This window comes from Peromyscus maniculatus, chromosome 4 (genome assembly GCF_049852395.1).
Source record: "Peromyscus maniculatus bairdii isolate BWxNUB_F1_BW_parent chromosome 4, HU_Pman_BW_mat_3.1, whole genome shotgun sequence".
Taxonomy (NCBI): domain Eukaryota; kingdom Metazoa; phylum Chordata; class Mammalia; order Rodentia; family Cricetidae; genus Peromyscus; species Peromyscus maniculatus.
Window position 1 is genome coordinate 158,252,194 of NC_134855.1, and position 13,953 is coordinate 158,266,146.

A 13,953-nucleotide genomic window follows, 5' to 3' on the forward strand; every position below is an offset into this window, starting at 1 on the left:
AGCAGTCTGCAGACACATACACAGGCACAGAGCACCTTTGAGATAGCAGAGGAGCAAAACACACCCACACTTCCATCTCCATCCCCAAGAGCCTGAAAGCAGCCTTAGTGCCTCGGGAATGGAAGCCCAGCTCCAGCTCAGCTGAGGCCCCAGATAGATTGTCTTCTGTTTATAATTTTTCCTGTTCACTGGGTCACAGATACCCAGGCCAAGACCCCACTTCCCCACCCTCAGGTGGAGTGTGGGATAGCTGACTAGTGGACCTTAGGAAGAGGCAGACTGAAGCAGAAGGGCTTCAGTTCTCCCCCAGGTCTTTCTTTGAGCTTCCTCCTCCTCCTCCTCCTCCTCCTCCTCCTCCTCCTCCTCCTCCTCCTCCTCCTCCTCCTCCTCCTCCTCCTCCTCGTGCAGAGGGCACACAGTGTCTCAGGCCTCATGCCCACCACTGAATCTTCTGGACTCGGTAGCAGGCCAAAGACCCCTTAAAAGCATTTTCATCAACATACAGTTGAGCTGCATGGAAGAAGATCCAGGACACACAGAGCAAGTCTAACTGAGGGCTTCCAATGAAGGGCAGGGTAAGTAGGCTTGTGACAAGAACCCCAAAGCCACCATGGATGGAGCAATTGATGAACCAGCCTGACTCCGTCTTGAGATTAAAAGTCAACATATCATAAAAATAAAAATAAAAAAAGAGATTAAAAGCCATCTTATTACAAGGTCAAAATAAGTTCACTCCTATTTTCTGTAAAACTTGGGTTTGACCATGTCTTGGACCAATTTTCTGGAATTTGACATGTTCCACAACTCTATACCTTAACCTCTACCCTGATAAGATAAAATTTTCTGCCAAATAATTTTGAAATGTTCTGCCAAGCCCCTATGTAACCAAAATTCCTCTGGAGATCCCCCAACACTTGAAAACTTCTTAGTCTTGCAGGGTTTTTTTTGGGCTATATAACCCACACCTTCTTCTGAGTTTAATGCTATTTTTTTTCAAACCCTGCTTTAGGGAGACAGCCTTGTCTGACAGAAAATAAAGTCCCTTAATCTCCAAGGAATTTGGGTAATAGTCTTTACTCTTATTGGATGGGGTTAACAGTTAGAGGCCCCAGAAAGATCATGATCCCAACCCAAATTCTGAAGCCAGACCTTCACTCCTGGACTCCAGGATGGGAATGCTGCCTCAGGAGGTGTGTACCTTAAAGATACCTTCAAGGCTATGAGCCAGGCCTTTGGTTTGGTGGATTGTTGGAGCAAACTGCCACACTAAAAAGAAACTAGCAAGCAACTGTCTGAGGGGCTTCCATCAGTAAGTCATAGAGGGTATCTCCTTCTGTGGCATCTGGTGCTGTTTCTGGTAGGATCCTGTCTGGGGGCATGAGAACTACCTATGAGGTACATAAAATCTTGTCCAGGGCACTAGCAAGACACTGTACTGCCCACCTTTTTTGTTTGTTTGTTTGTTTGTGACACCTGGTTCTTGGTCCCCTGTGTTTTGTTTCTTGCCCAGGGCACTAATAAGAAGTCACTCTGAACCAGGAGGTGGTGGCACACACCCTTAATCCCAGCACTCGGGAGGCAGAGGCAGGCAGATCTCTGTGAGTTTGAGGCCTGCCTGGGCTACAGAGTGAGTTCCAGGAAAGGCTCAAAGCTACACAGAGAAACCCCATCTCAAAAACAAAAACAAAAACAAAAATGTCACTCTGCCTTCCTGGTTCTTGGATACTGGGACTCAAGATGCAAATTGGTCAAACACAGTTAAATATATGAATGAAGTTGGCCAGCACATTTTGTTTTTGACTGGTCCCTTTTGACTATGTGAATGTTCTGTGTACTATGTTTACTGATTTTATTTTTGCTGATTCCATCCCTTGATTGCTTTGTGTTCTGTGTTTATTGTTTTGTTTCTTGCTGTGTCTTTAAAGCTGCCACAGGGGCCTGCCCCATCTCAGCTGCCAGAAAACTTTGTGTGGCTTTGCTTTCCCTCCTGAGTCTGCTGCTAGGTGCTGGCTGGGATGAAAAACTACACAGGCAGGAGGGTGAACAGCGGGAAGCACAGAGGGAAACAAATGTTGCCCAAAAAGGGAAGGGAGGAGTGGATCTGGCAGGAGAAGACCGACCGACACAGCGGCCACTTTGGTCACTCGCCGCGGCTGATTTAATAACCAGAGCTCATAATTTCTATCTTCAAGCCCTCTCTGTTCTCGGGTTGCTCTGCCTGGTCAATGGGTTCAATTTTTAGGTATGGATAATACTGAAAACATTGCTTTATGCTGTCCTGCTTCACTGCAAACCTGGTGCTGGTGTTGGGCTCCGGCTTCCCTGCTCTAGACCCACACATGCCTATTCAAAAGTTTCCTGTATGTCCTGTGATTGGTGATCCACCTGACTGTGACAGAAAGAAAGACCAAAACAGACAAAAATGGTTTCATTTGACTTTGTAAGGCTTTTGCTGAACTATAAAATTTATCTCAAGATTTGTAATATTACTACATAAACTTTATGTACCTCAAGATTTGTAAATTTATTGGGCATAGTTAAAGATTTATAAAGTCTATAACAAAATGTTAACTTAAAACTTATAACAAAAAAGGTTGATAATTAAAAATCTATACATGGGTAATTTTAATTTACTATAGCATATTGTATATATAACTTGGATTCAACTCTTATTTGAAAAAAATTGGGAAACAACACTAAAATACTATAATAATTAAAAATATAAATAAAAGCCTTTAATGATTTTTATTCCTTAATCAACATAACATAAGTAAGCTTTTGTTTACTACAATCAATAACTATTTGCTCTTAAAAAGAAACTGTAGTCAGACTTTCTTGTCAGCTGCCAGCCCCCAAATAATGACACAGAGACTTATTAATTCTGAAAGCTTGCCTTGGCTTAGGCTTGTTCCCAACTAGCTCTTCTAACTTCAACTAATCTGTTTCTATTAAGCTACATTCTGCCATTGGCTTTTTACCTTTCTAACATTTTGTATGTCCAACTTGCTCTGTGTTTCACCAGTATCTCTACCTCTCTTCTTCCCAGAGTCCTGTCTTTCCTCAGAAGTCCTGCCTATTCTCTCCTGCCTAGCTATTGGTCATTTGGCTCTTTAGTAAACCAATCAAAAGGTGCCTTAGGCAGAGACACATATTTATAATGTACGAAAAGACTATCCCACAAAGAGAAACTAAATAACAGGTCTTCTGGGTGTCAATTTTTCTCAAATGTCATGAATTGGACCAAAATGTTTATCCTTCAATGTCCTCAAATTGAGTCTGCATTTATTAAACCAGAGACACTGTCATTTGATATATGTAAAAATTCTATTAATTTTGCCAGTTCTAGTTTATACTTAGAGGACTAAGCCTTAAAAAAATCCATTTTAAAAAGTCAAGACAAAATTATTCTCAAAAGCAAAACCAAGTAAGAGAGGAGATAAAAGAAACTTTCTCACGGAGGAAAAAAAAAATCAGCACAGGCCACCTCCTGGCTTAGGGCTGCTTGCCTCTCTGGCCAACTTTGATGCCAACCTGATAGTCACTAGCAGACACAGGCGTCCCTATTAGGTCTTCTGATTAAAATATAACTTAGCAGAACCAACAGAGGTTTAATGTCATGAGGCAGGATCTGGTGAAGATTTTGGACAAGACAGGAAATGGCAAAAAAAAAAAATCTGTATTATTCTAGATAAAAGATTTTTTTAAAAAGCTAAAAAATTAGGACCACAACTATAAGTACAAAAACTTAAGACATTTTCTTTTTTACAAAGTACACGGGCCCAACTGAAGTCTGTCACTGCACCCAGCAAGCGTCTCCCTCCACCCCATGGGCTACTTCCTGTTTGTTATTTTTGTGCAAAAAAGGAGGACTTTTGCTGCCAGATGTACCAGGATGTTACATGAAATGGTTTCCAAGTAGCCTTAGATATCTACAAATATGCTTGCTATTTTCATCACTTGAATAGCCAATGAATGTCTTAAAAGTTCCTCATAGAAGCAGGCTCCTAAAAGAAGGGTCTAGATGAGCATGGCTAAAAAGTGCTCCAAAACAAACAGTAGGAAGATAATGAATTTGAAAGAAAGAAAGAAAGAAAGGAAGGAAGGAAGGAAGGAAGGAAGGAAGGAAGGAAGGAAGGAAGGAAAGAAAGAAAGAAGGAAAGAAAGAAAGAAGAAAAGAAAAAAGAAAAGAAAAGAAAAGAAAAAAGAAAAGAAGGAAGAGAGGGAAATGAAGATTTCAGAAATGCTGGTGTCACAGAGACTCCAGAGCAAAGGCTCTGAGTTTGGTAATGTGCACAAGCCTGTGGCTGGCTCTGAGGGACTGTATGATAGGCTGAAAGCCTAGATACTTTGATATTCAGGTGCTGGGTGTTGGGAGCAAACTATGCAAAAGCCAAGGACTGGCTCTTCCTGCTGGATAAAGGTGGAACACCAATGGCTACTGTGTTTCCTGTTGAGTTCTTCCGGGCCTACAGCACACCCAGTCTGAAATCTCCACTACAAGTTCAACACTTCTAAAGGCTAACGTTAAAATGTAAATGATAATCAGTTTAGAACTAACTTTGATCTTAATCTTATAAAAGCTACCAACTCATTATAAATAATAATTAAAACATGCAAGTTAATAGTCACCTTATAAGTGACCAGATTCTTTAATATGTTCAAAATTATACTTATAGTCATGCTAAATACAAATGCAATTTCTTTATACAGCAGTGGTTCTCAACCTGTGGGTCGTGGCCCCTTTGGGGTTGAATGTCCCTTTCATGGTGGTAGCCTAAGACCACCAGAAAAAAAGATATTTACATTATAATTCATAACAGTAGCAAAATTACAGTTATAAATAGCAATAAAAATAACTTTAGATTTTGGGGTTACCACAAAATAAGGAACTGTACTAAAGGGTCACAGCATTAGGAAGGTTGAGAGTCACTGCTTTACAGGAATAAACTTTGTTCAGCCTTCTATGTATTTTTTCAAGGTTAAGCCTAAAGCAAATAACTAAGAGCAAGTAAAATTTATTTCAAATCAGGTATACTTAATAGATGGCCCTCAAAACTTTCCAGAGATCTGCTGAATACGACATTTAAAATGTTTAATGAAAAAACCTTCCTATTGCAGATGAAAATTCCAGTTCCTAGAGGTGACTTGAAAGTCTCCAAAGAAGATGATAGAGCACAGACCTGGATTGTGGTGATGCTAACCACTGGAAGAAGCTGCCCCATGCCTCGCCTGCTGCCACTGCCCTGTACACACTATGGGCACTGTTGGGTTGACTGCACTGCCCTGTCCCTCACAGCAGGTCAGTTTTTCCAAGTTCCTCCTCCACAGAAAAAGTTCTTGGACCTTCTGGTCTGGCAGCCAAAGGCCTATGCTGTCCTATGCAGCAACTGATGATGTAATGTTGTTCTATATGGCAGTCAAAGACCAACTACTTCTGCCCCCAATGAAGCCACTGAGACCACTATAGGAGCCTAAATTGTATAGGAAGCTGGCAAGTCTCTGTCGTTTTTGTTGTTGTTTGTTTGGGTTTTTTTTGTTGTTGTTGTTGTTGCTGCTGCTGCTGCTGTTTTTTTGTTTTTTGAGACAGGGTTTCTCTGTGTATCCCTGGCTGCCCTGGAACTCACTCTGTAAACTAGGCTGGCCTTGAACTCAGAGATCCGCCTGCTTCTGACTCCTGAGTGCTGGGATTAAAAGTGTGCACCACCATTACCCAGCAGTCTGTGCCATTTTAGTTGATATAGAAACCATTTAGTTTATACTTCTTGCTATAATTTATCTTTCTCAGACTTCTGATAGTGTTGATAGCTAACTGTAGCTTTACCAGTTTAACAACAGCTACCTACCTGGTTAATGCATTTCATATAAGAGGCTTCCTAGAGCTATTAGGTCTCCTGATGTGAGAGGCAAACTCACAGATGGGCTTGCCTTGCTGACAGGCTTATATTAAAAGATGAACAGGTTTCAGATGTAACTTTTTACTATTACTTTATTTAAAAAGAACTTGCTTTGCAAAGACTACTCTCAGTAATCAGCCACTTAGGTCTGATGGTAAATAATTGGATAAAAAATTTAAGGTTTACATAAATTAAAGTCTAAAAATAAGTTAAGGTATAGAATTGCAAGTTATAAACATCTGAAGAGACAAAAATTATAAGGGTCTGAAAGTGATTTAAGATACATAAATGCAGATAATAAAGGTATAAAAATAATTTAAAATAAAATGTATCAGATTTCTGCTGTGGGATGTTCTGTATGGCAAATGTGTTGCTCTGATTGGTTAGTAAATAAAACACTAATTGGCCAGTAGTCAGGCAGGAGGAAGTATAGGTGGGACAAGGAGGAGAAGAATTGTGGGAAGTAGAAGGCTGAGTCAGAGACACTGCCAGCTGCCACCAGGACAAGCAGCATGTGAAGATGCCGGTAAGCCACGAGCCACATGGCAAGATATAGATTTATAGAAATGGGTTAATTTAAGATATAAGAACAGTTAGCAAGAAGCCTGCCACGGCCATACAGTTTGTAAGCAATATAAGTCTCTGTGTTTACTTGGTTGGGTCTGAGCGGCTGTGGGACTGGCGGGTGAGAGAGATTTGTCCTGACTGTGGGCCAGGCAGGAAAACTCTAGCTACAGATTTCTTCCCCTTCTATGCTATTATTATACTAAGAGGTTCAGAGGTTCAGAGTTTTAACATTGATCAATAGAATTCTGATAAGCTGGGAAAGCACTGACTACTATTACCAGCCACAAACTCAAGATTTTAAATTTCCTTTGGTTGTCTTCTAAGTATAGACTTAAAAATGCTTCTCTCCATGCTAAAAACATCTCTGTCCAATCTATATACCTAGCCCTCTGGGCAGGGAAAAGAAGTCATGCTTTTTAACCCAGAGCCACAGCTTGTGCTACACGACTTGAAGACAAGAGTCTACCCAGCTGTTTTACAGGCACCCGTTAGCTGCTGCTTCTACAATATGCATTTCAACAACAATGGCAATGCTAATGTATCTAAAACTTTAATTTTTTTCTTTGTAAACTTAAAGATTCATATAAGCTTCAGGGAGGGCAACTGAATCCCCCTGCCACAGGTCAAATGGACTCAAGATAAGTACTCATGTCAATAAACACCTAAGCTTCCCTGCCTATTGCCTATTCCTGAAGAGGAAGCTCCAAATATAAGATTTGTCCTTTAAGTTCCTTAACTTTAACTTCTGTCCCTAGTCTACCTCTGTCTCTGTAGACTTCCATTCGGCTGACAGACACCATCCAGGAAATCAGCTGTGGACTATAGACTACAAATTGTTCCAAAAACCAAAAATGCCAGACCCAAGTAGTTCTACAAAACCAGAGAGCCCTGACTTGCTAAAAGCTGTTATGAACTGGTCCAACCATCATAATTGCTTCCTTTCTCCTCACCTGGGTCAATGAACCAGGTGCTTCTGATGAATGCCCCATTCATTCCCCCTTTCCCCTTCCAGCCTTTAACTAATACTCTAGCCTTTCTGGTCTCTGACAACAGCATCCTCATTTCGTCTGGGAAGCAGTTTCAGAAGAAAATATGTTGCCCCTTATCCTCAGCAAAGGCTGTTATGTTAGATCCAAAGGAAACTTCCTGGCAAAAGGCAAAATGGCTACTTTTAGTGCCTATTGGTATACCAGGCTTCTCACTGTAAAAAGGTATCTGTTAAAATCAAATAGACCAAAATCTATCAACAAGTAAACTCACTGGCTGAAATAGTTCTACAATATGCTAGGGCACTCAACCTGCTCAATGTAGAACAAAAAGGATGGCTTTAATCAAAATATACTCCATCTATGCTAACCAATCAGACAAAATTACAGAGACCCTAGCCATGATACAAACTTTGTCTCTCACCAAATAAAAATTACAAACTACTTGCCTCCCTCTGGCATTATCAGCCCATACAACAGATAAAATTAACCATTTCCTATCAAGGATTTGAAAGGGACACATAAGACAAGTGGGAGGGATGATGGACCAGCTTGACTCCATATTAAGATTATAAGCCAACTATCTTATTGCAAGGTCAAAATAAGTCATTCCTATTTTCTGTAAAATTTTGGTTTGAGCGTGTCTTGACCTATTTTCTGAAATTTGACATGTTCCATACCCTATACCCTAACCTCCACCTGATAAGATAAAATGTACTGCCAAATAATTTTGAAGTGTTCAGACAAGTCCCTATATAACCAAAATTCCTCTGGAAATCCCCCAAATGTTGTAAAACCCCTAGTCTTGAAGATTTTTTGAGCTAGATAAACACCATCTTTTTGAACTATATAAACACCTAAACACAGGAGATATCCCTGTCTGACAGAAAAGAAAGCTTGCAAATTTGAGCAAAGAATTTTGGTGATGGTCTTTGCTCCTGTTCAGTGGGATAAACATGGCGATGAGAGCCTACTGTTTGGACTTCAGTTTACCATGGGAGACTACAAGAGTCCTGCAAAAATGCTGCCCACTTGAGTCTTCTGACCCCTCCATCTATCTTTGGTCACTCCTCCAATTTATGGCCACATCTCCTTGCCTGGCTGCACCTGTAGGCGTGGGGGTGGGTGAGTGATGACTATTCTTTGTTGTCAACTTGACTATATCTGGAATTAACTAAAAAGTCACTGGGCACACCTGTAAGAGATTTTTAGTTAATTGGCCACCTGAGGAAGAGAGATCCACCTTAGATACAGATCACTTGAGGTAGAAACACCCACCCCTAAATCTGGACCACACTTTCCCATGGGAACCTATATAAAGGACAAGGAAGAAAGACATTCTTGCTCTTTGCCTGTTTGCCCTTGTTCTTGCTTCATTGACATTAGAGCCTACTTTGGGATTACAGTGTATAATGAAGACCAGCTGAGACATCTAGCCTCATGGACTAAACAACTGCTGGATTTTTGGACTTTCTGTTGGGAGACAGCCATTGTTGGACTAGCTTGACTACAGCCTGTACGCCACTCTAAAGAATCCTGTATATATATGACTGAATATTCATTCAATCAGTTCTGTTCCTCTAGATAGTCTTGACTAATACAAGAGAGGATCCACGGTGAAGTTGGGGCTGGGAAGGACTTTGTGGGGCTCCCACTGGCTTGAGACCAGGACAGCAGTCCAGGCCATCCCCACCCAGATCTGAAGCCAGAACCAGTCCCCAGAGCTCCCTTCCCTTGGTTCTCCCCAGGTAGCCTTGCTCCACTATCCCAACCTCCAAGTGGGCACTGTCCTCTCTTACAAAGGCTCTTGAAAAGAAAAGGGAAGGAGGCTCTGGGCCCTACTCATAGAAAGCCCAGAGCTCTTAGGCTGCCAGCTAACCTTGTCTGCCCTGACCAATCCATATAATCAACTATATTAACAAAATAAAGGAAAACTCGTAAGTATCACAATAAATGTAGAAAACACTTTTCACCAAAACTCATTTGTGATCAAGTTGGAAAATAGAACTTCTTTCTTAGTTCCCCTCTCTGCCAGAACATAGTGCTGTATACTCAGCTGGCTGATACAGCACACACTTTTTAATCTTATGATGCTAGAGATCACAAGTCGGAAACAGGACTCCCTTAACTGAAACCTCAGTCTAGGCAGGGTTGTGCTCCCTCTGGAGGTCCTGGGGAGAACTGCTTCCTACCTTCCCCAACTCCAGGAGGCGCTATGTTCCTTAACTGGCCCTAGTACCTCCCTCCACCATAGAAGTGGGTAGTGTCAGCACCTCATAAAGCCTCATGTGAACCATCCTGAGCAGACAAATTAGATGGTAGATTGGTGATTGCCAGGGCTGGACAAGGGGTTTCTTTGGAATGATAAGAACATTCTAGAACTATAGAATGGTGATGGTTAACCATTACTGTGAATACCCTAAAGTTTGACAGGCTGTACATATGAATTTTGAGAAGTTAAATATCCATCCATCACTGAGCATAGATATCTGGCTCTCAGGTATTCAGAGGAGAAATGAGAAAACACATACACACTTATGAAAATGCTCACAGCAGCTAAATACCCAACTGCCATAACCCAGACACACCCACACGTCTATTTACAGAAGACTAGAGACAAGCCATGGCGTACCAGTGACAGCGCACAGCTCAGCAACCAGTAGAAACAGGAAGTCATACTGTAACATAGTTACACAGAACAATGGAAAAAGCCAGGCTGGATGACCATGCCTCAGAATTCTACCTTTAAAGGACATGAGTGGACCTCCATGACACAGCTCAGGCCCAGAGTGCCTGCATCTGTGCAATGGCCATGGATGATGTAGCATTCTCCCAGGTCTTGATGGCTGAGGTGATGGCCTCCAGGATGGACATCATCTGAACCTTGTTGTTCACATTACTTGAACAAGGTCTATTTTACGTAATTGCATCAGTAAGTCAGTAAGAAAAAGAAAGTTCTCTGAAGTAAAGTCCTTAACGTCACCAGTCTCTGTCATCAATGTCCTCTTTGTCAGTCTTTGGGGGAGTACATCACAGCACTGGACTACTCCAGGGGAGACACAAGACTCAGCAAGCAGTGATTGCCGCTTCTATTTACCTGATTCCTACCATGACAACGCTGTGTTAGTCTCTCCTGATCTAACAAAATACTTCACAAAACAACCTGAGGGAGGAAAGATTTGTTTTAGCTCCCAGTTTCAGAGGATTTAGTCCATGTCACTTGGTTCCATTGCTTCTCAGCCCATGGTGTGGAAGAAAATCATGGCAGCAGGAACATGTGGCAGAAGCTACTCATCTCATGGCACACAGGAAGTAGACTCCTCCCCCATGGTCTACTTCCTCCAGCCAGGCCCACCTCCTACAGTCTTCAGCTCCTCCCAATACACCACCACTAAGTGGGGGCTAAGTCCCTAACGTGTGTGATACTATTTATTCAAGCTATAGCACACAATGTTATACCGTACATTTGTACACATATGTACACGACTTTACCACACTCATGCATACAGTAAATCCTCTGAAGATTCCCCATTCCTAGACTATAAGACCAGAACTCTCATGGCTCCCAGGCTAAGCATGGGATCTATGTGTAGGCAGTGGATCAAAGGGCTATCCCTGACACCATTGCCATCGTTTCCTGTAGTCTTTGGTTGGGCCCATCCTGCCAATGCAACCTATTCATACTCCCAAAGGATGACGTGGGTAGACATTATTTGTCTACCTCTTTCCCCACAAGGTCCTCTGTTTGGCTTTCACACCAAGCACCCCACTGTTCAAATTACAGCCTCAAGAGGGACTCAGCTCCCCAAATCCCTGGGCAGCAAACTTAGCCCAGGCCCTTTGTGGGGTGCCTCCCTATCCCAGGTGGGCTCAGAGGGACTTAGCTACCTCTGGAGACTCACTATCCCATAGCCAGCCCAGGAGCCAACTTCTAAGTGTGAAATTTCCTGTTCACTTCATTGAGGTGGGAGTGAGGGTCTATGCAATTTAGTGGAATGTCCTACCACCCTTCCTAAAGGGATCGATATCTGCTCAAGATACCACAAGACCAAGTTCTCAGCACAGAGATTTATTTGCCCCAGAGGGACAAAGGGCAGGGAATAAGAGACAAAGACAGGAGATAGAGGATGAGGGGAAGGGAATAAGGGAGAGGAAAAGGGGGTATTTGTCCCCCACTGGGGGACACAAGAGACTGCCTCTGGATAGAGAGGAGACAGATGTGGCCTATAAGAAAATGGTGGTTTATAAAGGTAAAAAGAGAAATCCTGTGTCAGGATGAGGTGTTTAATTTTGATTGGGCATGTTAATTGAGTCAAAGGGGGCTTTTGATTGCTAGACTTTGATTGCTGGACCTTGGACCTTGGTGGTCAGCCTCAGGAGGAGGAAGTAGCCAAATAAGGGAACAGACCTTGGTGGCTAGCTTTAGGAATATAATCTAATGGATTTTAGCAAGGCAGAGGGGGTGGGGGAGAAGGGCAAGGCCTGCCAGAGCCATGTTTGCCATGCTCAGGCTGGCTAGTCCTTTCTGACATGAGGTCCTGTGCTTAGGTACCTGGATATAGAGTCTACAGGAGTCCTGGGAAGTAGATTCATGAGTAGCTAGACTCCTTAGAGGACAGGGAATCTGTCTTTTACATCAGTGCCAGGCCAAGCACTCTAACAGCAGCTGTCTTCATGGCTTCCATCACTGCCTTTGTTTCCTTGGGGGATACAAGTTCTCATACACCCTAAATCTTGCCCACTGTGGACTCCAGACAAGGATTACCCAGATCTTCCCTGGTTAAGACATACCAGAAGCCACAAAGGTGAACTCTAGTCCCTGAGATTATGAGGTTAGGGAACTATCATCCTTAACCCTTCCTCACAGGCTGACCACCCCTGTTTCTCTAGGACTAGCTGGAAAGACCTCACCTACTGCCCCAAATGGAGAATAGACCCTGACCATCAGTGAGGAGGGAGATTCTGGCGTGAACTGACTCAAGGCTTCTGCTGCACCCAAAGGACCTCCACATTAATCAAACCTTGACTTGGTTTTCAATTAGCATGGAGGAAGCAGGGTTTATTGATCCCCTCTGTACCTCCATTTATATTTAATGTACCTATCACCCACATTCTATATCAAGAACAACTGCCTATCAGGCAGCATGGGCCCCAGGGAGCAGGGTTTTATTTTCCTTTCTTTGCAATCGATTGAAGATTAAGTTGCTGTGTAGCTTTTTATTGGAGACGCACGTTTGCTGTGTTTAACAGGGAAACCAGAGCAGGGCTCAGCAGGGAGCCTGAGTTATGTTGCTTCCATCAGTCAAAAATAAAGTGTCCATATCAGTTGTTGTCACTCAACACATCTGAGTGTAATCTATGCACACTTATACAGATACATGCACCCATACACCTCAGTGATAGGCATACTTTCACACACAAATATGTACGCACAAGCATGCACACACATCCATGCATGTAGATACATTCAACATGAAAATATGTACACATACACACACATATCCACACATATGCAAAAGTCCATACATGGGCATGTGTGCATAGGCATACATACACATATGTTTACATATTCACACTTGAACAGGCACGCAATGGCTTGCACCCATATTTGCATGTACATTCACATAGGCACACATATCTGAGGGAGGCAAAGCCTAAGCACTCACAGCCCTCATAGGTGGCATCTGCCACTGTGCATGTATGCATAGTTCTTTCTAACTTGGGATATGGGAGATGATTACATGTCAGCAGCTGACTTTGCCTCCATTCACTGGTTTCTTGATCGTGGTGTACTGCTTTGGTATCTTGTGGTCATAGAGAGTAGCATTGTCCCTTGAGCATTTATTGTTGTTTCTCCCCTGTCGTCCCTCATCAGGACACTAATTTTCCTCCTACATCTTTTGGGAATTATATCAGGCATCTCCAGTGGCCAGAATGCCCTGATGTAGTGCTAGAGTTGTATTTCTTTGGGCCTAACACTCAGGCCATACTGTCAAGCCTGTCCCAGCTAGGTCTAACAGGACTCTGCACCTTGGATGTGCCCCACATCCTCCCCTCACGCATCCAATCCACAGACACTACGTTCCAACCCTAGATCTACCAGTGCCAACTCCATGTCAGCACACAGCAAGTAGCTGGGGCCCTGTATCTCAGTCTAGGCAACATTCCTACCTCCCTAGTATGGTACTTCCACAAATCTTCCATCTTTGTAAAAAAAACAAAACCAATGCCAGTCAGGGGTGTTCTCTAGTTTCCTCCTGAGGTCTGACCCTTTCCTTGATGTCCATAGGAAGTGCCTCCTGAAGGCAGGCCCAGGCCTGAGCACAGCATATCTTCCAAGACCTGTGCAAAGGATGGGAGGAGGGACCCAAGTTAGAGTGTTCACAATGCTCCTGGGCCAATGCTTGGCCCTCACAGTCTCTCGGTGGCTACTCTAACACATGCACACCAAGAACAGTCACCTGACAACCCTCATGGCCTGAAAGGGGGCATCTACCATCCCATCC

At 42.9% G+C, this 13,953-nt stretch overlaps 1 long non-coding RNA gene across 2 annotated transcripts in view; it reads right to left on the minus strand.

The window, feature by feature from the left end:
- The window catches only part of LOC121828976 (uncharacterized), a 28,387-nt gene extending 18,585 nt beyond the window's left edge, over positions 1-9,802 (minus strand). For both annotated transcript variants that reach the window (XR_006071751.2, XR_013051004.1), the window contains exon 1: positions 9,721-9,802. This is a non-coding gene — a long non-coding RNA (uncharacterized LOC121828976). The remainder of the gene's footprint in view (positions 1-9,720) is intronic.
- Positions 9,803-13,953: the final 4,151 nt, after the last annotated feature.